A 12,270-nucleotide genomic window follows, 5' to 3' on the forward strand; every position below is an offset into this window, starting at 1 on the left:
CACCGGAGGAGGCCGCGTGTAATGGTGCGGCGGCAGGGCGCAGCATGGAGGAGCGCGCTTGTCAGGCTTGGCGGTGCGGAGTTGACCGCGTGCGAAGGAGCGGCGGTGCTGAATGAGGCCGCGCGCGGTGGCCCGTCGGCGGTGAGCTTGGCTGCAAGGTGATGTTCTGTTGGTGACTGTGGTCATCGGAATTTTTTTTGAAATAACATTATTTTAATAAATTGTAAATCTAGATGCTACTTCTAAGAAATCGTAGGTCTAGCACCCTATCGGTCATTGAGAAGCGGACAGGGGAGATATCAACCTCTCACCTGCCCATAAGTTGACGTGGCAGCCGACAAAACAAAACGGGAGCAAGGACCAATCGGCAGGGTGATTGTCGACTCGAGCTTATCGGCATCTTTCAAACTTTCGTTTTTTTCCGGCTTGTCTAAACAAATTTATGTTACTAAAATGTTCCATTTTTTCCTACTCATCCAAATCAATTTGTTACTAAAATATTTTAAAAATCACCTCAACTAATCCTTTGCGTGACTCAAACGATACCTAACATGTCCCACGATCACTTTCCTCAAATACAACTGAGACATAGTACTTCTTCCGTCCACAAAATAATGTAATTATGGGATATATGCCGGTTAATCTAGCTCAAATTTGATCAAATATACAATTAATAATATTAATATTTGTCTCCAAATAAATTTATTATAAAAATATTCTCTAACTAATCTAATGGTACTTATTTTACATCATGAATGTTAGTATTTTTTTATATAAATTTAGTCAATGTTTTAAACTCTTTAACTCCTCGTAAAGTGAGAATTGCATTCTTCTGTGGATGGATAGAGGACAATGAGTCAGGTCATCGAGAATGGCGTGACTCTGAATAGGATCGCGTGTGGTGACTTCGTGAATTTTGATATTTGTCTGCTCAGTCTTTTGAAGGTGCTCATAAGGCAGTAGTTTGTGTACGTGTGTTCACAGGAGTGAGTATGCGTGCATTGCTGGGCGTCGACGTTATATGTAATTCTAAAAAAAAGATTCTACATCTTCTGACTACATAAATAAATACTTATACGTATCAAAATACGTGACTTAAAAATAAAGAAAAAATTCTGCTTGAGCATGGGGATGCGCTATCTATCGGCCCCTGGACCGCCGATTGCTCTATCAGCAACAATAGCACCTTGTGGCCGTCTCCTTTCGGCAATTCAAACGCCGATAGCCATGTATCGGTTTCTGAGTGACCGATTAGTCACCTATCGGCTTCTGGTACGCCCGTTGGCATCTAAATCTGCAATTTTATTATTACAACTTCCAGATTTAAAATTAATAATTTAAATAATATTATTTCAAAAAGAAATCGTGGTCATCGTCTTGGCTGCACAAGGAGTATGCATTTCCACTTTGGCAGCAGAGGTGCTCGGCTGCTCGCCCTTGGAGCAAGTTTTGTCCATGGAAAACCATGTCAGCGGCTGGTTTAAAGAGATTGAACAAGTGATTTTATCATAATGCCGAAACCCTACAGCCTAGTTCTGGTTTGATTTGCTTCCAAGAACAAAACAGGATGAGCTAAATTTTGGGATGTACCTAGTCTGAAACTCTGAATTCGGACTAACCTGGCAGACAGTAACATCTGGCAAAACAGTTTTTGTGCAATTTGCACAGTTATAACGTTTTACAGTGAAGAGCTAACAGATAAAAACAGTTTGAAAGACTGGATATCATTTTGTATTGAAATCCATTCAAACTAGAATTGCGCTAAATTTCAGTAGCAGAAAACACTGAAACAGTGACTTTGACATCAGTCAATAGCTAGAATGTCTCTCCATTATATAGACAGGTCGATTCGAATTTCATGACTGAGTCTGATTTTGACAACTGTGGACATAAAGCATTACTCTGACATCACCTAAGCAACCTGACTAATACTACTAGAACTAATCTGACAATTATAGTCGTTGATACTGTCCATATGACTATAACAGACATGCATTTGGATTTCAATGCATCAAGAAAAGGACAACAATTCTGCAGTTTTAACACAGAAACATCTAATTTCATCCATGATCAGAGGCACTACAAACTGACATACTGAGTACAGAAGCATGCAAAGCTTGAAGCATGCCTGTAACAAACAAGAAATAATCAGGCACAGTACCTATTACCTAGCTAGCCTTCCACAATCAGACTTCAGAAACTTGCCAATTTCCAGCATAAATTGCAACAGAACATTGAATCAAAGAGTTGACGGCAACTAAAAGAGAAGTTTGAATCTCTGTCTACAGATATCAGTTCAATGAACGAGACAAATGGTCTGAATATGACAGAAATGGATCTGACAAGCTAATCAGTTCAAGTTTCATGATCCATATAGCAAGCATATTCAACAAAAAAATCCAACAGAGGTTTGCATATATGATCAACAAAAAATCCAAAAGAGGTTTGATCATATATGATCAACAAAACATCCAACAGAGGTTTGCATATTCAATTGTAGAACCTGAATCTCTCACATTCATTCATCTACCAAACTTAAGCAAGCATCCAACATATATTCGAACAGCAGAGAGTATCATACAGGCAAGGGAATGAAACAGGAGCATATGGCAGGAATTCCCAGAAAAGTCACAAAAATAGTGAACAATACTCAGAAATCGCAACAGTGAATTCCTGGGAACAGTCAAACTGACGAATCAAACTTTCACTTCCATAGTAGTTCTACCAAATGGAGATAAGCATTTCTCTGTTCATAGAAGACCATGAGGTGCATTATCAGATCAATTTCCAACACTAAGGAAAGCAGAAGACTGCTTCCTGAGTACACAACTATGGCACCTGAATCTCTCACATTCATTCATGTCCCAAACTTAAGCGAGCATCCAACATATGTTCGAACAACAGAGAGTTTCATACAACCAAGGGAATGAAACAGGAGCATATGGTCATGACTGTTACCCCTTCAGTATCCAGAGATCAGGAGAAGTAAGCTTGTTTCAGTCAAGCTTCATCAACAGAAACCACCACATGATGTAAAGCATAGATGCTGAAAATTTCCATCACGAGCTGGGATCACTACACAGCCCATGGAAGAAAGGCAGTTCAGTAGCACCATCAACCTTGGGCGCCCGGAACATCGGATGCGGAAGAAGGCTCTCCCTCAGCACATGCCTAATAGGCAACCACGTCACCGACTCAGGAAACCAAAACTGGCGCAGCAAATTGCCGTTCCTGTCACAGTGCAACACCCAGTTGGGGTGCGTTTGGTTGCTTGGATATCCATGGATGGGATGGGACTGGATCAGCACATCTCCTTCTCGTGAGACAACAGCTGGAACCCAAAAAAAAAATCAAGAGGGCGCAGAAGTCGTGGCATCTGTTGGACTTGGAGGGCCAGGTGAATCCGGTACACGGGGACCCAAACGTCGTTCTGGTAATCCTGAAGACACCAGAGCTCCAGCGTTGGCTTGTTCATCCTGGAGAGGGACAGGCCGAGGTCGCCGTTCGGGAATTCAAGCAGCCTCATCTCTTCTTCAATCTCAGGAGGAGGGTTCTTCCAGCTTCCTCTTTCTCTGTGTCGAACACCAGCATGTGGTATTGCTGGATGTCCTGCGGCGGCCAGTGCAGGTGGTGGTTGCGTTTGAACTGGATGGGTGGGGAGATGCAGGGCGTCTCCACCCCGTACGCTAACTGTGAGCGTAACACTTGGTCCTCGGGCGCGGCCGGCGAGATGGGGCGCCCGGTGTACCGCAGCTGCACAGGGCTCACATGGAGGACGTGGTACCAGCATGTCGGTTCTTCTTCTCTGATATGTCGGCCGGTGACGCACAGCACACGGTAATCGCCGGAAGGGACATGCTCATAGAACCCGGCCACTTGCAAGTCCCCAAGATCCTCAAGATACGGGAGCCATACCCAGTGGCGCGTCGCGGGGTTGATGACGTACGAATGGAAGGCGAAGGAGACGAGGAGGTAACCATCGAGGGAACCGTGGACAAAGAGTTGCTGCCTGAAGCGGTCGACGTCGTTCTCCATCCCTTCGAAGTCGACACGGGAGGCCTCGATGTGGGGAGCGTCACGGCCCTAGAGGTCGTTGTCGTCGAAGTCGTAGAACTCGCGTTTGGGGAACCGGAAGACGTAGCGCAGCTTGTCGGAGCCAAGGTCGAGGGACTCGACGCGGTAGTCCCTGAGCCGGAGGTAGCGGTCGGGGCAGGCGGCGCTGTCGAAGCAGAGGAGCGGCCGCGGGGGCTCCTCGCGGTGGAGGGAGGCGAGGAGGGCCCTGCTGCACAGCTTGTCGCCCCACGCTTGCAGACCGAGCGCATGCGGAGGATACACTTGGACGACAGCCGGCCGAGGAGCGCCTTGAGGACCTCGAAGGGGGCGTCGCCGATGAAGGCCACGGCGTCGCCTGGTTCCGCCATTCTCGCCTGCGCCTCGGGAACTTGTCCGCGCGAGGGGCGGGTGGTGGTGGTGGCTGGTGGGTGGATAGGTAGCGACTGCTCTTATCCAACAGCATCGGCGAGCGGCTCGATTCTACCTGCGAATTGCAAACGCGGTGGAGGGAATCAGCGACGAAATCGGCTGCAGGAACACAGCAAATTCGAGGGAGACGGGAACCAAATTGGGGCTCCGATCACCGGAAAACGGGGAGGGGGTTGCAATTGAGCCAAGGACGGGGGTGATCGGACCGAAATCGAGCGAGAGGATGGGGTGATTCGAGAGCTCACCTCTCGTCGCCGAGGCTGTTTCTGCTTCCCTTCCCGCCCTTCCCCTCGCGTTCGTTTCTGCCCAACAAGACGAAGACGAAGACGAAATGGTGGGAGGCAGGCCGCGGGCGCCTCTTTTATAACAGCTGTCAACCTTTTCTTCCAGGCTTCGACCGTTTGCTTGTCTCGGTGTGGGCTTAATTGTGTGGTGGGCCTGGACCTTGGGCCTTGACGTTTAACTGGGCAGAATTCCTATGACTTGTGTTAGCCTGCAGGTTTTATGGACTTCATTATACCAAGCCCAATCTTAATTTTCCCTACTCCATCCGTCCTAAATTATAAGTTGTTCTAAATTTCTTGGAGAGTCAAAATATTTCAAGTTTGACCAAATTTATATAATAAAATAATAACATTTATGATACCAAATAAAATAAGTAACATTAGATTCTTCGTTAATTATATTTCTATAGTATACCTGTTTGATGTCATAAATCATTGTAATTGTTTCTATAATTTCGGTCAAACTTAAGATGTTTTGACTCTCCAAGAAAGTTGGAACGTCTTATAATTTGGGAGGAAGGGAGTATAAGATATTTTGGCTTTTTTAATACACATAGCTTTTACTATACACTTAGATATGCACTATGTATGCTTAAAAAAATAGATATGCACTATATTTGGATATACATAGTAAAAGCAATATATTTAGGAAAAAACAAAACGTCTTATAATTTGGAACGAGGGAATGGTTTATGTGTTAAACACAACCTCATTTTTTTCTCCAAAAGGTTGCTGACAATCAGATTCTTGCTCGCCTTATACTTTTTACCTCTGTGTTTGCCATTTTTTTCACCACATCCTAATCATACAACCAACTTAGCTCTCAATTTATTAACATTTATTTTATTCTAAATGAAATCCAAATGACAAATATCATTATATTATCTTGGACATGGCTATGGTGCCTTTCTCGGTGACAATTTGGTAACCTGGTCCTCGGTACGACATACCACATTCTCCCTCCCTAGGGAAAACGTAGAATACTGTGCCATCATCCTCATCCACGCCTTTGATGAGTGTTTTCTTTATGTAATAGGAGGGGTTTTCCCATTTAATATATATTATATAAAAAGGGCCAAAAGAGAGTACAACAATCTAAGGAACATAAAGCGAAACAAAGAAACCAAAAAGGGATTACACAAAGTTTTGTAAACATTCTTCTATGTAGGAAAGTATAGCGACTTTGCTCTATGAATAACTAAGGCAAACAAATTTTTGTAAATAGCTTAGCAATCTGGTATGGAAGGTAGATTTCCTCGTAAAATGAAGAAAGGTAAGACAACTACTATAAGAAATCTTCATGAACCTACAAAGGGTTATGATGGGACCAAATCTCGATCTGCAGAGGGGCCCAACATTACTTTGCAAAAGGGCAATGAATGAATAAATGTGATAATGATTCTTCTACATTCTCAGCACATAGTATACAATTGTAAGATGCGAGCTCTGTGTTTTTCCTTTATTAAAATTCCCTTGTTCTCAATCTATCCTTGGGTAGGACCGTAGGAGCCAAAAGAAGACTTTATGCTAGGGCTAACTTTAGCTTTTCATAAACATTAGAATGCTTGATGTACTTGTGCATGACCAATTAGTCATTTGTAAACTTTGGTTGAAAAGAGAACAACATTTCCCCTAATGTATGCCCATACATCATTGTCTTCAAGGAGAAGTAGGCTCTAAAGATTATAGTTGGCCAAAAGTTTTGACTCATAAAACCGAGTGTTGCTGGTTGCTACAGCTTCTTTAGGAGTTCCATGTCTCGATTACTTCAGTGATAATATTAGTGTTGTCTACAAGATAGCTATCCTCGTTCATCATTGCCACACGGTTCACATCTATCGAGATTGACATTCACTTCATACATGGGAAGGTCACTTTAGGACAAGTTTGTGTTCTTCATGCCCTATCATTACACCAGCTCACAGAAGATGATCAAAGACTTGTACAGTTGTTTGCAAACTTTAGGTTGAATTTTTGTGTTTGACATCCTCCCACTATGACAACAAGTGGGTATTATATATGTATAGTTGCTTCTATTGTACTATGTCCTCCCACTATGTTTTTTAGGGAACTAGAGGGGCTGAGGCCCCCATCCTCACACTATGTTTATATATAGAAGTCCCCAACTACCACTAAGAATGCGTGGCGTTTGCCTTATCTCTTAGCATCTCACTACGCTGGTACCCACAACTCTAATTTTCAGTAACACTTAAGCCAAAAAGGACTAGAATATTGTTATCAACACCTCAAAGCAAGGTTTAACACTTGGCATGCTTTATTGCATTCACTGGCTTCACATAATCATCTTGGGGCCTTATCCTTATGCTATGGATGATGGATCTGAATTAAGAGGTGCAGCCTAAGAAGGTAGGCGCGTCAGGGTTATAGGGGCTTATTGTCCAGCCACCTTTTAGCCATAGTAAATGATTCTTTAGGATTTGTTTTCGGAGGAATATGGTTGCCACCCTGCACGTCCATAAGCAACCAAACAGGGTTGTGTTATGCATGAGAATCTGTCTACATAGCACCACCTACATCTGATTTATCCATCGGATACATATATGTAAAATCGGATGAGAGGAGACAAACCTTTATTGTTGCAAACGTTAGGTTCGTAGCATACGCGATCGTGAACCTGCAGTAACAAGGACATTGTAAATTATTTATCAAATCAGAAGAATTATTATTGGAACATTAGGCCATGAATCTGAAAAATGCATTCATATAATTAAAAAACATTCATTGTCACAAATCTTGCCTCTGACCATAGCTATCTAAAACAAAATTTTGCAAACCATAACTTGATAATGGACTATATGGAGAGAGAGAGAGAGAGAGAGAGAGAGAGAGAGATGACAAGACAATAATAGACTATATATAGAGAGAAGACTAGAATGTAGGGGCACAAGAAGAGAACTTAACCCTACTGCCTAGTTATCAAGGTGCCAGGCCCTCCAATCATCAACTATGGAGAAATTGAAGGATCTTGTCCATGCTTGTGTGCCCTAAACGGTACGATGAGGTAATGGTCTCCACTGAGCCAAAAACAAGAACTTATAGCTAATTATTAAGCACAACCACATGGTGGTAGATTCAAACAGCTGCTAATAACTTGCAAATATATTATATGTATACTCCCTCTGGTTAGGAGAACTTGTCGTTTCTGACAAAAAATAATGGAACTACAATTTGTAGAGATACTAGTACACTGGTGATTTCTCTTGAAGCTGCCCTTTTTTTTCACTGGCGGTTGGGAAAGAGGTGGCGCCAGTAGAGAGAAATATGTGGGCCGGCCTCAAGGACCGCCTGTGTAAAAGCCTTTGCACTAGCGGTTCGTGTAAGAAAACCGCCAGTGTTAACGGCCTATTTACACTAGCAGTTTGCATTAGCCATTTATACTGGCGGCTTGCTTACATAAACGGTCAGACATTTACACTTGCGGTATATGAACCACCTGTGATACTTATTCTCAGTGGCATTTTTTATGTGAACCGTCACTAATGCATCTGCTATAAATACTACTTCCTCCCTCGACCAGCACTGTTCAGCCGAGCCACCTTCCATTGATGGCGAACTTGGAGGTCCAAAAATCGCAAAATAGAAGGGGAGGGTTTGCTCCTCATTTTTTTGGGGAGGTGGCTTAAGAAGGCGAAAGTGTATCTAGCCCTTTAGTGGGTTTTGGATGATTGAATGACAACGTGATTAAAGAACTAACCTGTTTGCTAAGTGTGGACAGGTAATAGGTTATCTCACAGGTACTTAATTAAAGCCAAATGATGTGTTGTTGTATAAACAATCTAGTTCAAGCACAAGACAACAATGCAAATGGAATTCATGCAAATGCTTGTTTATTGTGGGATTTCCATGTACTATGTGAAAGCAAGCTCGTGAGTATTAGTTAATGAGACATAAGGGATTGCATATGGAATGGTCTCATATTTGAAGCTTGCTAAATTGAAATGAAAAGGATAACAATACATATGAATGGATGATTCAACACAAGATGTGACTTAATGGCTTGAGATGGTGAAGATAGCAAGGAAAGGCTTCGAGGTACTAAGCAAGGGTGAAGGGCAAGCGACGACTTGGCGGCCGAAGAACCTAGCTAGGGTGAAGAAGAAAGTACTTGCATTTAGTTGAGGTACTAATCAAGCTAAGATGGTCATATTGAGGTGAAGGATCAAATCTATATTGGACAAGTTGATTAAAGTGACTTGATGCATTTGGAGTTATTCATATTTGATGAATGGAATCAAGTCACATGCTCAAGATGGCTATGCTCAAGTGACAAGATCAATATTAACATGTTGGCACCCTCACTTGATGAAGATTGAAAGACACGGCATCAATTTAAAGAAGATCAACTCAAAAGGTTTAATTTCATTTTTCTTTTGATCTTGAGTTAATAGGTATGCCGTACTATTAAGAGGGATGCAAGTTTAGATGGTCTGAGGAAGATAGAGTGCTCAAGCATAATAATTAAATCAAAAGAGAGACACTCTAGCACTTCACGAGCACAAAGAATAATTTTCTATGACTGTCGGTGTCGGAAGTCCCGACGTAAGCCGAAACTCCCGACAGTCGGAAGTCATGACTCTTGCCGGAAGTGCTGACTCCCAGTCACTGCCTGTGCGATGACTGTGGATGTCGGAAGTCCCGACGTGAGTCGGAACTCCCAACTGTCGGAAGTCCCGACCCAAGCCGGGAGTCCCGGCATCGATGGTTCTACTGACCTGTTGACTGTGCACGTCGGAAGTCCCGACGTTCGTCGGAAGTTCCGACCGTCGGAAGTCCCGACGTTTGTCGGAAGTTCCGATGTTGGCTGTCTCGGGTGGACTTTGACCTCACATGAACAGTGTTTTCTCTATACGTCGGAAGTCCCAAGATCTGCATCGGAACTCCCGACGTAGATCTGAACGGTTAGTTTTGCCTTAGAGTATATATACCCCTCTCCTCCTTTCTAACCGTTGCCCACTCACTTCATTGCAACGAACACTCGGCCAAAACAGCCCCCAAGCATTCTAGGCTCCCCTCTCTTCACTCCTTTGCTTCCAACTTTGATTCCCAAAGGGTTTGAGTGATTAGAGAGTGGATTGAGTGAGAAAAACACTTTGAGCAAGCTTGAGCACTTGATTTCTTTGTCAAGCCAGTTTGATTTGCATTTGTTACTCTTGGGGATTTTCCCCTAACTGGCTAGACGTCGCCCAAGAGCTTCCATCTTGTGGAAGAGCCTTGGGAAGTTTGTATTACCTTTGTTTTCTAGTGAAGAAACTCAAGTGACCTTTGTGGTATCCTTGAGTGAGGCAAGGAGATGGAAGAGACTCCGACCAAAGTGGTCACCTCAACAACGAGGACGTAGGAGCTCCTTTGTGGGGCTGCCGAACCTCGGGATAAATTCTTGTCTCCCGCGTGCTTGTTGTTGTTGTGATTTGCTCGAATTTACATGTATTTGGTTATCTTCCTCTCTCTAGCTATTTCTTAGGGTTTGGGCCTCGATCTACGGAGTGGTGGCTTATCAACGTCAAGAGAGTGACCCAACACCTTACCTTACCACTAGGAAGTGGGTTTGTAAGTTATCGGCATCACAAAGTTCATTTTAGCACTTGTAGTTCATTTCCCGTAGGGGTCGGAAGTGCTGACAGTTTGCGTTGGAAGTTCTGACCCAAACTGTCAGGACTTCTGACACGTCGGAAGTTCTAACCCAAACGTCGGGACTTCTGACACGTCGGAAGTTCTGACCCAAACTGTCAGGACTTCCGACATTAACTGACTAGTGCATTTTGATTCAACTCTTTGGTTGCCGTTGTTTGGCTCCCTAGGTTTATCTAGTATCTTTTATATACTTTGTGGCTAACTTGTGAGGGGTTGTATTACTTTGATTTGGAGTTTTCATTTTGGAAACTCCTATTACTAATCGTTTCCGCTCTTAAAGGTGTTGATTTTTCAGAAACGCCTATTCACCCCCCTCTAGGCGACATCCTAGATCCTTTCAATTGGTATCAGAGCGAGGTTCTCACCTAAAGCTTCACCGCCGTGAGAAAAAGGATGTCGACGCCTATCGAGTTGGAGCCGATGCTTCTCCAAAATGATGGTTCAAACTTTCTACCTTGGTCAATTCATGTACTCAATGCTTTTAGAAAGATTAGTCCTCTTATTGAGCATATTGTGTTTACAAGCATACCTCTTCCTATAGTTGATTGGAGCAACTATAAGAATTTATCAAAAGAGGAAGAAATATGCGTGCAACTCAATGCTCAAGTTATTAATATCATTTTGAGTACATTGAGTGTAGAGGTTCAAGATGAGGCAATATTCAATGGACAACCACCTCCTGAGAGTGCTCATCTCATTTGGACCAAACTCGTTGAGGTATATGGAAAATCCAAATGTGATGATGCACTTGAGGTCGAGTCAATGGAAAATATGTCCATTATGTCTTCATGCGGCGAAGAAGCCTCACAAGACCTCAAGAGCGTCGAGCCAGAGCAAGAGGTGCAAGCCGAGACAACTACGCTATCTGCAAGCACATACCGGACGTGTTCGGTATCCCTACCAAACATGTCTGGTATGGCTGAGGCAGTCGGACAACAGGCAGTCTTTGATGATGAGGCTCAAGCCCGGTGGCGGCCAAGTGATGAGTCAACCTCAGTATCTCATGATACTCATCACTTGTGTCTCATGGCCAAGAAAAGCAAGAAGAAGGCTAGCAAGAAAGATCAAGCCAAGGAGATAGCACGAGTAGATGATCAAGAAGAGAGTGATATTGAAATTGAAGATAGCTACACTCTTGATCATCTAAGCAACAAAGACAAGCTCATTCTCATGAAGCTAGTTGAGAAGAATGATGAGCTAGAGGAAGAGAATGAGAAACAAGAGCAATCACTTCAAAATCAAGAAAAGTTTCTCATCTCCAAATTGCAAGAGCTAAAGGCCATAAATGAGAGGTATGAAAAATTATCAATTGAGCATGCTTTAGTTACTAACTCCTCTTCTAGTGTTTCACAACTAGAGAAGGAAAACTTTGAGCTCAAGGCAAAATTAGATGAACTCTCAAGCAAATATAATGTGCTACAAGCAAACTATGTTCATCTCAAGTGCTCTCATGAAGAATTAGTAGAATCAAGCATCATGCTTGAGGTGGCTCATGAGGTTGTGATTACAACGGTAAAATCATCTCAACCTCCCACTCACACACTCACTTGTACACAATCTCAATTGAATATTTCTTGTGCTAATGAGTGTGCTTCTCAAGCAAGCCAATCTTCGATTGAGCAAAAATTTATAGAAAATGTAGAGCTTAAGGAAGAAGTGGAAAGGCTAAGAAATGATGTGATTCGATTGAAGGGTAAGGAGAGAGCACAACCTTCGCAAGATAACCGTGTTAACATGGTGAAGAAGCTTGAGAAGGGTTCAAACCTTGCTTCCTCCAAATTCCAACAAAAGAATCACATTTTAAGCAAGGCCAACACAACCAAGAGTAAGAAACATGGAAAAAGACTATGCT

Source organism: Miscanthus floridulus, chromosome 14, assembly GCF_019320115.1.
Source record: "Miscanthus floridulus cultivar M001 chromosome 14, ASM1932011v1, whole genome shotgun sequence".
NCBI lineage: Eukaryota > Viridiplantae > Streptophyta > Magnoliopsida > Poales > Poaceae > Miscanthus > Miscanthus floridulus.